Source organism: Neophocaena asiaeorientalis, unplaced genomic scaffold, assembly GCF_003031525.2.
Source record: "Neophocaena asiaeorientalis asiaeorientalis breed wild unplaced genomic scaffold, Neophocaena_asiaeorientalis_V1.1 scaffold32, whole genome shotgun sequence".
Taxonomy (NCBI): domain Eukaryota; kingdom Metazoa; phylum Chordata; class Mammalia; order Artiodactyla; family Phocoenidae; genus Neophocaena; species Neophocaena asiaeorientalis.
The window spans coordinates 4242598-4255948 of record NW_020185327.1 but is presented as its reverse complement, the minus strand read 5'-3'; the positions used below and the strand labels follow the sequence as shown (position 1 = coordinate 4255948).

At 36.0% G+C, this 13351-nt stretch overlaps 1 pseudogene; it reads right to left on the bottom strand.

The window, feature by feature from the left end:
- Window positions 1-873: 873 nt before the first annotated feature.
- Window positions 874-13351, bottom strand: part of LOC112392711 (28S ribosomal protein S31, mitochondrial pseudogene) — a 98554-nt pseudogene continuing 86076 nt past the window's right edge.

Below are 13351 nucleotides of genomic sequence, written 5' to 3'. Positions count from 1 at the left end.
TTGCTTGTAAATGTACTTAAATCCTACAATCGTCTAATGAAAAGCCATAGCATTTATAGATAGAAAACTGTAGAAGCGGCTCTGGGAATAGATATGTTCATACACTCAACTTTTTTTTCCTTTGGCCACACCACAGGGCATGTGGATCTTAGTTCCCAGACCAGGGATAGAACCTGTGGCTCCTGCAGTGGAAACATGGAGTCTTAACCACTGGACCACCAGGGAAGTCCCCATACAGTCAACTTTTGTATCCAATTATTTCAAAATATTCTCAGGTGTCTTATAAGTAAAAAAAAAAAAAAGAAAAAAAAAGAAAAAAATTAAAAAGTGTACTCAAAAAAGCTAGAAAAGTATTTTGAAGGAAGTGTAGAGGAAACAAGCTACACAATTTTGAAATAACGTGTTTCCAAAAGAACTTCTATCACCAGTAGTAAGCAGTAGGGAGAAGAGAGCTCTAGACCTCTCCTTAGCAAGTGTAAGTTTCTTTTATGCTTTATCAACTCTTCTAGAAGAGCAGAGTCTGATTGGCAACTTAAATTTCCACTGAATTGTATTTTAAAAGGTAACATAATACTATTGAAAATAAAAGAGATGCTGAAGGTTCCAAGCACAGTAGAGTTATACATTCTTTTCCACAGAACTGATGAACAACTAGAGCATGTTTGTGAAGTTATATTTATTGATAGAATTATATTTGTAATGCAATTTAGTGGATTTTTCATTAAAGGAATTGTGCAATAGTTTGTTAATGGATGTAGTTGTTGTCTGATGATATTTAAGCTTGAACTTTTAAATATTGGATTTTTTTTCTAGTAAAATTTTAAAATTATAATATGAAACTCCAACAGCTTGAAATAAAAATTTCCATGGTCTTCAATTGAACTGTATGCCGCTTTCTTTTAGAATGTCCTGTTTTTCATTAAAATAATTTCTAAACCACTCTATATGTTCAACCTTCTGCTTAACACTCAGATATGGGTTTTTGGAAAGGCCACAGGTCATCAACTCCATGAAGTGGCGAATTGGTCCTTGTTTTGGAAAATCCTCCAGGTATTTATCCAGAAATATATGTTCATGAAATTCTGAACCATCATCATCAAAACCTGCTTCGTTGTTAGTTGGGAACTCCCACAATTTCCCCTCTTTTGTCAACTGGGTCATCTCTTCAAAACCATTCTGAAAGTGTTGCTCTTTGACTGCCGCTAACTGCTTAGAAAATTCTACATCCCAAAGAGAAGGTGCTGCCTCTGTTTCAGGTGCCTCTTTAGTAACTGCCTTAAGCTCAAAAATATTAAGCCTCTTCCCCTTGAATATATTTTTCCTAAAACTTTTTCTCAGATCAGCAGCCTTCTCTTGGCCAACAAAATCATCAGTCCCTTCATCAAACTGAATCTGATGCACTGGTCTTGTGCTAACTCTCGCTGTGGCAGATCTGGCAACTTTCATATCTGATATGATGCTAGTGAAACTAATTTTGGGTGTCTCTCCATCCTTCTGTGCCCTCGAGTCTTCCTCGTGCTGCTGGAGCTGCTTGAGCAGCTCTGACTTGTTCATCTGCTTAACAAAAGGGAGAGAGTCTGCAACCGCGGATGCAGCAGCCACAACTCAGGGACTCACTTCTCTTTGGGGGTCATCTTCTGGAGCTTTCTGAAGTCTGCCAATTGAAGCCTCCAAACTTTTAAGTTGGCTTCTGTTGGGTGGCTTTGTTGTTTGCACATTTACTGTGCTTAATTCAACTTTCATTCCCTTAAGAATCTTTTACGTCTTTTTACGTATTCTCCTTTACACTGCGTTGGCTCTCTGTCTCCTTGGAAATCTCACGAGTTGGAACAGACTGCTCATCTTTCTTGCTATAGATCACGCTGTTAGTGACAAAATATCTTTGGATATTATTTTTTGTCCTGACCGTGTTCATGCAGAGACGCGAGTAGCACGATGGCGGCCGCCAATACCTCTGGGCCTCCGGAGCACAAAAGGAGGCGGGAAAGGGGGCGAAGAGGGAGGAGCGGAGAAACAGAATTGGGCACACAGGGGCGACAACGTGTCCTCTACATATTGGATATTTCTAAAGCAGTATTGCTCATAGTAATATGGGGATGAATGTAAGGAAATGGAATTTTGATTTGATATCTACTGCTTTTGACTGTTCATCATCTATCTCCTCTTCATTGGCAATGAAATGGTGAGTTTCCTTTGGAAAACTACCCTTTGTTTCTCATGCTCTCTTGATTCTACCCTTTTCTAATTAAGAGGAATGTGACTCCCTAGGCCAATCAGACGCTTCCTGTTGGGAATTTGAATCTTGAGCAGCATGGTGAGTATAACAAAATGTTTGGAGCTCATTTATCCCAATAATAGTGGCCTGAAAAGTCCAATCAGTTCGGCTGCCTTGGTCCCAGAAGATGCCTTGTGTCCTGTCCTCTGTATTACCTGATTACACTGCTTTCCTTTATTTGTGCCATACCAAATTCTTCCAGTAACTTTGCCCTCCTTTTCTAAGTTAATCAGAATTGTTTTCTGCACACAAGTGCCTAACCAACTGGTGATTTTTATACAGAAAGCACATGGAATAATAGGCAAATCTTTTCATTTTTTCTAATTTCAATTTTTAATTGTTGTTTTCATAGAAATACATTTTATATTGGAGTATAGTTGCTTTACAATATTGTGTTAGTTCATAGTGTACAGCAAAGTGAATCGACTATACGTATACATATATCCACTCTTTTTTGCATTTCTTTCTCACTTAGGTCACCACAGAGCATTGAGTAGAGTTCCCTGTGCTACACAGTAGGTTCTCATTAGTTATCTATTTTTTACGTAGTATCAATAGTGTATATATGTCAATGCCAATATCTCCCAATCCATCCCATCCCACCACTTTCCCCCTTTGTATACATATATTTGTTCTCTACGTCTGTGTCTCTATTTCTGCTTTGCAAATAAGATCATCTATACAAATTTTTTCAGATTCCACACATATACCTTAATATATGATATTTGTTTTTCTCTTTCTGACTTACCTCACTCTGTATGACAGTCTCTAGGTCCATCAAATGACCCAATTTCATTCCTTTTTATGGCTGAGTAATATCCCATTGTGTATAGGTACCACATCTTCTTTATCCATTCCTCTGTTGATGGATATTTAGGTTGCTTCCATGACCTAGCTATTGTAAATAGCACTGCAGTGAACACTGGGGTGCACGTATCTTTTCAAATTATGGTTTTCTCTGGGTATATGCCCATTAGTGGAATTGCTGGGTCATATGGTAGTTTTATTTTTAGTTTTTTAAGGAACCTCCATACTGTTCTCCATAGTATCAATTTACATTCCCACCAGCAGTGTAGGAGGGTCCCCTTTTCTCCACACCCTCTGCAGCATTTATTGTTCAGAGATTTTTTGATGATGGCCATTCTGACTGGTATGAGGTGATACCTCATTGTAGTTTTGATTTGCATTTCTCTGATACTTAGTGATGTTGAGCATCTTTCATGTGTAATGGAATTTCTGCTTGTGCTAAACTTATCTACTGCAGTGGTTCCAAAAACTGGCTTCAAATTAAAGTCAATGAACTTTAAAAGCATGTTAATTGCCAATTAATTCAGACTGTTGAACATGAAGACCAAGCAAAAATGTGTTTTGTTTGTTTGTTTTACTGTTGTTGTCAGTGCTTTTCATTTTAGCTTATTGTTTTAAATGTGGTTTTATTCTCTTATTTCAAAGAAAACATCTTTTATTGTGAGTTCTAAAATAATATTCCATATTCCCCTCCCTTTTCCTAAGGTCATACAGTCTTAAAGTATGGTTTAGCTCAATTTTTATAATATCTTTTATCTTGGGTCAGTAATAGTTTTATTTGTTTCATTTTTATAGAAAGATTTGTAAACAGTACAAAATACCAAATAATTTATCAAGATTTGTATTGAAAAATGTAGTCCCCTGACTCTTTCATTTCCTATTCCTATTTTTCCTTCTCTGTCTTTGAACTAAGATTTTCCTTCTGGTATTTATTTCATATTATTAAGTAAATAGTCATTTTTTCCTAATTTTTCAATTTTACATAATAAGTATTGTAATTATATTAGTCAGTGTTTTTCAGAGAACCAGTACCAATGGGATATATATTATTATTTATATTATTATTGTATAAGTATTATATTATCTTACTATATATGTTCTTATTGTAGGATATATATCAATTTATTTATTTATTATATATTTATCATTTATTTGTATACATATTATAAGGAATTGGATCATGTGATTATGGAGGCTGAGATGTCCCAAGATCTGCAGTTGGCAAGCTGGAGACCCAGAAGAGCTGATGGTATAGGTTCTAGTCTGAGTTTGAAGACAGAAGACCAATACGTTATCTTGGAATCAGTCAGCCAGAGAAAGCAAATTCTTTCTTACTCAGCCTTTTTATCCTAGTCAGGCTTTCAATGGTTTGGATGAGGCCCACCTACATGGAGGAGAACAATTTGTTTTACTTAGTCTACTAATTTGAATGTTAATCACATCTAATTATGCTAAGAAGTGAGCAAATAATGTGTGATCTCTCATCTATCTATCTCTCTCTCTCTCTCTCTCTCTCTCTCTCTCTCTCTCTCTATCTTTGGAGCTGGAGCCCCATCCCTTATTCAATGCTGTCACTACTATTGGGTTCATGTCACTCTAATTCAGTTATATTACCCTAACGTTGCCCCTGTCTCCTTCACAGAGGCAAGGTTCTGTAAGCAATTGTTTAGCTTTCTTTTGGTTATGATTAATGATTCTTGGCTTTGGAGTATATTTTACCCAGTAAGCAAGACAAAGCCAGATAAAGAGGAATCTCAGTCTCAAAATCAGTGTCATGGAAAATATTAGTGATTAATAAAATTCCATCTGACAACAACTTAGATATGCAATATGTTAAATTGGAAATAACAATGAAAATAAATAAAAAGAATATCTTTTCTCATGTTCTCAGTGAAAGAAGTCCAATAAAAATTCAGCAAACTTCCTTAACACCCATACACGTTTCCCGATTATTTTGTTTTTTGATGTGTTCTCTCATAAAAAATAGCTACGCCCTTTGGAATATGATTGATTCCATGTTTTGGGGCAGGAAAAATTTAATTTGAACTTTGAATATACTATTATTGCCAGAAGGTAGGATTCTTTCAAGGCTGCCTGGTGGGAGATGGCTAATATTAAAAAGACAAAAGGAACCATATTAAAGGGGCTTATAATGGCTGACTGTGACAATTTTAAATTAATGATGACAGGAAAAAACTCTCAGAATTAATGGAAACAAATTCAGTTCTTCAAAGGCCATGATTTCATAGTAACATATGAAACTGAGAGGACTTCCCTGGTGGCGCAGTGGTTGAGAATCCATCTATACCAATGCAGGGGACATGGGTTTGAGCCCTGCTCAGAGAAGATCCCACATGCCGTGGAGAAACTAAGCCCATGAACCACAACTACTGAGCCTGCACTCTAGAGCCTGTAAGCCACAACTACAGAGTCCACACTCCTAAGAACCCGTGCTCTGCAACAAGAGAAGCCATCGCAATGAGAAGCCCGTGCACTGCACCAAAGAGTAGCTCCTGCTCGCCGCAACTAAAAAAATAAAAGCCCACTCAAGCAATGAAGACCCAACACAGCCATAAATAAATAAGTTAATTAATTAATTTAAAAAAGAAAGTGAGAAATTAACATAAAGTGTATTCATTGCAATACAAAAGTAGGAGAGTATTATTGTATACACATTAACTGTTTTTTCTATTAAGTATATGTTTTTTATAAACTGCAAAGATGTACATGTCCTTATTTCTCTCAGAGTAATAGAGAATAATAAATTCTGTGGTGGGGGGAAGGAGTGTTACTTATGCAAATAATTCTAGAGAGGTTAGTGGCTGTACCATGATTAAGAAAAATAAAGTAGTCCCAATGCCGTGTAAAATAGACAGGTAGATGAGGGTCCTGCAGTGTGTTTCAGTTTGGTGTATTGGCTAAATTGTTCCATAGAGGAGAATTTAACATGTAGATGTGATCCTTCATCTAGCATGAAAGAACATCTTTTGAAGGACCTACTAAATGGAATTACATACAGATAAAATATCCTTATGTTTGCTTGTTTGTTTCTGTTTTTTCCCAACATTTTTATCCTAGTAAAATACACATAACATAACATTTACCACTGTAACCATTTTTAAGTGTACAGTTCAGTAGCATTAAAATACATTCATGATGATGTCCTACCATCACCACCATCCATCTCCACAACTTTTCATCTTCTATAACTAAAATTCTATACAAGGTAAACAAGAACTCCCCATTTGCTCATTTTACCCCAGCCTCTGGCAACCATCATTACATTTCGTCTCTATGATTTTGACTACTCTAAATACCTTATATAAGTAGAGTCATACTGTATGTGTCTTTTATATGACTGACATATCATTTAGCATAATGACCTCAAGGTTCATCCATGTCATAGCATATGTCAGAATTTTCTTACTTTTTAAGTCTGGATAATATTCCATTATATGTATATACCACGCTTGCCTTATCCATTCATCTGTCAATGGATACTTGGGTTGTTTCCACATTTTAGCTATTGTGAATAACGCTGCTATGAACGTGGGTGTATAGACATCCATATAATTTTAATAATATCTAAGAACAGACAAAACATTAGATTATATAATACTTACTAAAAATAAGAGTGTTCATAATTTGTCTCAAAAACTAGGTTAAAAAAGTCTTACAGGCATACCTCAGAGGCATTGTGAGTTTGGTTCCAAGCCACCACAATAAAGCAAATATCACGATAAAACAAGTCATACAAATTTTTTGTCTTCCCAGTGGGTATAAAACCTGTGTCTTGTGTTTACATTATTCTGTAGTCTATTAAGTGTACAGTAGTAGCATTATGTCTAAAAAAATAAGGTTCATATTTTAATTAAAAATTCTTTATTGCTAAAAAATGAAAACCATCATCTGAGTCTTCAGCAGGTCATAATCTTTTTGCTGGTGGAGGGTCTTGCCTTCATGTAGATGACTGCTGGCTGAAAAGAATGGTGGTTGCTGAAGGCTGGGGAAGCTGTGGGAATTTCTTAAGACAAGAATGAAGTTTGCCCCATTAATTGCCTCTTCCTTTCGTAAACGATTTCTCTGTAGCAGGCCATGCTGTTTGATGGCATGTTTCTCACAGTAGAACTTCTTTCAAAATTGAAGTCCATCCTCTCAAGCCTGGCTGCTATATAATATTCTAAATCTTTTGCTGTCATTTTCATAGTATTTTGTTACATGTTACAATTGTCATGATACAATTTTCATAGTATTTTCACCAGGAGTAGATTTTATCTCAAGAAATCACTTTTTTTGCTCATCCATAAAAACCAAATCCACATCCGTTAAAGTTTTATTATGGGGTTGCAGCAACTCAGTCACATCTTCAGGCTCCACTTTTTTTTTTTTTTTTTAACATCTTTACTGTAGTATAATTGCTTTACAATGGTGTGTTAGTTTCTGCTTTATAACAAAGTGAATCAGCTATACATATACATATATCCCCATATCTCCTCCCTTTGTGTCTCCCTCCCCTCTAGGTGGTCACAAAGCACCGAGCTGACCTCCCTGTGCTATGTGGCTGCTTCCCACTAGCTATCTATTTTACATTTGGTAGCATATATAAGTCCATGCCACTCTCTCACTTCATCCCAGCTTACCCTTTCCCCTCCACTTCTTATTCTAGTTTCTTGCTATCTTGACCACTTGTTACTCCACTGAAGTTTTGAAGCCTTCAAAGTCATTCACCAGAGTTTGAATCAACTTCTTCCAAACTCTTGTTAATATTGATATTTTGACCTCTTTCCATGAATCACAAATATTTTTAGTGGCATCTAGAAGGGTGAATCCTTACCAGAAGGTTTTCAATTGGCTTTGCCCAGATCCATCACAGGAATCACTATCTTGGGAAGCTATCGCCTTAGGAAATGTACTTCTTAAATAATAAGATCTGAAAGTCAAAATTACTCCTTGATCTATGGGCTACTGAATGGATGTTGTCTTAGCAGACATGGAAACAACATTAATCTCATTGTACATCTCCAACAGGGTTCTTGGATGACCAGGTATGTTACATTGTCAATAAGCAGCAATATTTTGAAAGAAATCTTTTTTTTTTTTTCTGAATAGTAGGTCTCAACAATGGGCTTAAAATATTCAGTAAACCATGTTGTAAACAGATGAGCTGTCATCCAAGCTTTGTTGTTTCATTTATAGAGCACTGGCAAGTAATACTGCTGTTTGGATTTTAAACAATCTTTACATCTTTATGTTGTCTCCTGACTTCTGTCTTTCAGTGTATGTGCTCAGTTATCCACTGAAAACTGAAGCTCTCCTATTTTAGTCAAAACCATACAAAAACTCTAGAAATTATCAAGCCACTAACAACAAAATATCAGAAAGAGAAATTAAGGAAACAATCCCATTTACCATCACATGAAAGAAACTGAAGATAACACAAATAGATAGAAAGATATACTGTGTTCTTCAATTGGAAAAATCAGTATTGTCAAAATGACCATACTACTCAAGGCAATCTGCAGATTCAATGCAATCCCTATCAAATTACCAATGGTATTTTTCACAGAACTAGAACAAAAAATTTTAAAAATTTTGTATGGAAACACAAAAGACACTTAATAACGAAAATAATCTTAAGAAAGCAGAATGGAGCTAGAGGAATAAGGGTCCCTGACTTCAGACTATATTACAAAGCTACAGTAATCAAAACGGTATGGTACTGGCACAAAAACAGACATTGAAGTATGTACATTGTTTTTTAGACATAATGCTATTGCATGCAATAGATTATAGTATAGTGTAAACATAACTTTTATATGCTCTGGCAAACCAAAAAAAACTGTGATTTGCTTTATTGCAATATTCACTTTAGTGCAATGGTCTGGAACCAAACCCACTATATCTCCTAGGTATGCTTGTATGTCAATGAAGAAATTGGGTTAGGACCAGCAAGGAAGTGATTTACTGAGACTTGAAGTAAAGATCACTCAATAGAAGTAAAGATCACTCCTCCATGCCCTGTTCCCACTCTGTTCCAGGTGCTTATTCTGAGAATCCCTTGTTTTATAGCTTAATTTCCAAGCATGTGTCTCTACCTTCATGTGTGCCCCCTGAACCCGCCCTCCACAAAGTGGCCAGAGTAACCTACCTCAAATGTTCAGTAAATATCCCAATTCTCCGCTGAAAACTCTGCAAAAATATTTTATCATCCACGGAGAAAAAGTTAAATTTCTTAACTCGAAAGATGAGATCCTGTTCCCTGTCTGTCTCTAGCTTCACATTCATAGCACTGTATGCCTCACACTTAACCTTTTACCAAATACTGAGCTGTTTTTATTTCGCACACATAATGCAGAGGGAAATTGTATCTGCTTCTCAGGATCGTTTTAAAATGATATATCTAAAGAACTTAATATTTGCCTCAAGGAAAGTGCCCAATAAAATTACCTTTTGAAAATTAATAGTATATTGTTAATTCCATATATGACTTCCTTCATTCTGTTTCCTCCCTGTGGGACCCCATCAACTCCCCTGTCCCCTTCCCCTTTCTTGATCTTGTTAACTCCGACTTCCTTCCCTCCCCCACACCCCTCCCCCAACACATCTCACAGCTCATGTCCTTCAAGAATAGATACCTACCTGCTGTTTGCTGCCCCAGGCTCCTTTTATCATTAAGATATAAAGATATCCTTCTGAAATTTTATCTTTCCCACTTGTCTTTCCCACTTCTCTGGATTTGTCTCGAGAACAGTAATGAAGATTTACTCATTTTTGCATTCTCAGCTTTCAGCATAATAAATGGCACCCGATAGGAACTCAATATTTTTTAACATAAGATACAGCACTATTAAAGAAGTGATACTTGAAACACCCAATGTGCACAAGAAAAGCTAAAAATTATTGCAAAAATATTAACTTATTTCATACATGTTGATCATTGCTGAGTTATGGCAGTCACTGTTTTGTTTTGCTTCAACAGCTGTCTATTCTGAAGCAGTGCACAACTAAATATGACATGCAAATGTTGTAGTAGTTCTTACACAGGCATACTTCAGGTTTGGGTCTTCTGACATATTTCTTTCTGTTAATTAAATCAGAATATCTGGAAGAAATAAATTCAAAATCCCACAGAACATTTTTTGCTGCTTGAAACTGGGAATTAAGTCAAAGAAATACAGACTAAATTAAAAAGAAACCATACACAGAAATAATACATAAAGGAATGTAAACTGTTTGTTGTTGTTGTTTTTTAATTTCAAGTAATTAATTTCTGGTTTAAGTTCTGAAATGTATTTGAAACCCATAAATAGGAAACTATTGCATATTTTTGACCCAGTCTCATCTGATTGCCTGACTTGTTACTCTAGTAAATTGGATATTGGTTAATTGCATAACTTATCAATCTGCAAGCTGCACCAGACGCTCTTTAAAATGTAATGATTCTAGATAAATACTGTTGTGGTTTTCATTTCAATTTTTGATCACATCATAATAATACAATATCTTCTCATTACATTTCACTATAGATCATGTCCTGACAATTTTTTTTTCTAACCTGCTTACCAAATGTTTCTTTTTGCAGTATTACATTTTGTTAAAGTGGGAGTGCTTTAGAGTAGGTGACATCCTTCCTAATCAGAAGCTATTGTTAGTCATCAAAATTAACTTAAGTCAATGGAATAAAAAAAAATGCAGAATAGCATTCTATTAGATTGACCTTTGAAATGTTTTCATTTGTATAAGCAAATTTAGTAACCAAGGTCTTTAAATACTCACTATTATTTTTTCCTCCTTTAAGGGTAATACAGATGAGTTTTGGCAGCCACATAAGAAAATAGGGTATCTCTTGGAAAATATAGGGTGTCATCTTGTAAATATAGGTAACCATATAAAAAATGTAAATGCTATTGTGTTTAAAGAAATAGAAATGTGATGAGTAATATATACATGAGCTTGAAATGCTGTTTCAACTAAATTCCATTTTTTGTCATTATAAAAACTGAATTATACTCATATTAAGAAAGAAATATATATTTTTAAAAAGTAAAAAATTCACCAAGACTAACTTTCATTCTTCTTGTGTACATATATATTTTTACATATCAGGTTTTTTCTCTTTATTAATCATAAGCCATTAGTAAATATTATGTCACAAATCATAACAATCCATTTAATTCTCAATAGTATCAAAAATAAATTATAAATAGCATACACAAAATTAACAGCTTCAAGAAACGTGTGTTTTCTTTTTGAAGAAAACGTAAATCAGAAATTACAAAGGATAAAGGTGACAAGTTAACAGCTGATATATATACACTACTATGTATAAAATAGGTAACTAATGAGAACCTGCTGTATAGCACAGGGAACTTCACTTCACTGTACAATAGAAACTAACACAACATTGTAAAACAACTATACCCCAATAAAAAAAGAAAGAAAAATATATAAAAGCTGGTATAAAAACTTGCAAAGGCAGTGTTAAAATATGTATCTCTAGTCAAAAGATGTAAATATTTTCTCTCTGTTCACTTGGCTTCCATTGTCTCATTCTCGCTTTTCCATGGTATCTTAGATTTTTCAAGGATATGCCCGTTCCCCACACAACTCATTTGCTTTAAGGGAATTTGATCTTAACTTTCAATCTACAAGTGCATCCTGATTTAGTTAGTCCACTCAATACTTCTAATTATTAAGCCACCACAGTTAGGTAGGAGTGACCTAAGCCAGTCCAAATAAAAGTCACGTCTTTTGTTTAGAATGCTGGAACAAAGATGCTCTCCCTTTCTGTGTGCAGGATGGAGTCTGATGGGATGCCTAGAACTCCTGAAACCATTTCGCTACCGTGAGATAAGTGGCCAGAACAAAAAGTTGACCCATAAAGGAGAGAACATCAGAGAGAATTAAGACAGAGATCTGATAAAACCGTAGCTGAAACCCAGACTTCTTGCTGTTTGAACCAATAAACTTCCAATATTTATTTGCTAGGGCTGCTGTAACAAAGGATGACAAACTGGGTGGTTTAAATGACAGAAATTTAATGTCTCACAGTTTGGAGGCTAGAAGTCTGTTTTTTTTTTTTTTTTTTTTTTTTGCAGTATGCTGGCCTCTCACTGTTGTGGCCTCTCCCGTTGCGGAGCACAGGCTCAGCGGCCATGGCTCACGGACCTAGCCGCTCTGCGGCATGTGGGATCTTCCCGGACCGGGGCACGAACCCGCGTCCCCTGCATCGGCAGGCAGACTCTCAACCACTGCGCCACCAGGGAAGCCCGAGGCTAGAAGTCTGAATCAAATAAGCTCATGATCTGAGAATCCAGGCACTTTGGATTTTGGGGGGATAATATCAACTCACTACATTCTGCCCTCTGGCCAACTAAAATTCACATACTTCCCATGTGCAAAATACATTCACCTTAACATCCCCGAACATTTAACCCAATCCAGCATCAATTCTAAATCAAAAATCTCATCTAAATATCATTAACTCATAAGGTTCCTAATCTTACCATCTAAATCATCTATATCAGGTATGGGTGAGACTCTGGAAATGTGCCATCCTGGGTCAAGATTTCTCTCCATCTATGGACCTGTGAAACTAGAAAACATGCTATCAGCTTCCAAAATACAATGGCGAGACAGGCATAGGATAGACATTCCTATCAGGAGGAGGAATTAGAACGAATAAAGAGGCCAGAGGTCCCTAGTAAGCCCAAAACTTGGCAGGAAAAGTCCCAGTAGGAAAATCTCTGAGAATAATTTTCTGTGGCTTGTGATTTGTTCTCCGGGTCCATAGTGACAATAGACCTGCCCCCTCTGCCCTCTGTTTCTGCCACTATTTTCTCAGAGTCATTCTTCCTTTTTCTTAAAGTTAGCACATATTCATGGCCTAGTAGCTCCATTAGCCTATTTCTTGCCTGTAGAATCCCAAAGGTCTGACAGCCTTCCTACATTTTAGTCTTTTTGTCTCTTTCATTCCTAGCTGGAAGTGTTTCCGCTGGTATAATATTCTCAACATCCATGCCTGTCTTCTATGCATGAGAAGGGCATCCACATCATTAAACAAACAATAGCTCCATAGTTCTTTGCTGGATAATCCCTTCTCTACTCTGGGCTTCTGTTGAGATGGCTGATGGGAGTCATGAATCACAGGCTAATCTTCTTAGCAGACGGTTGTCCTTGTCTTTCCCTCTAGGACATGTTTTCTCAATAGTAAATTTCCTAATTTTAGCATCCTTCACTATCTGGATAGAACGAGAATATACCAATGAT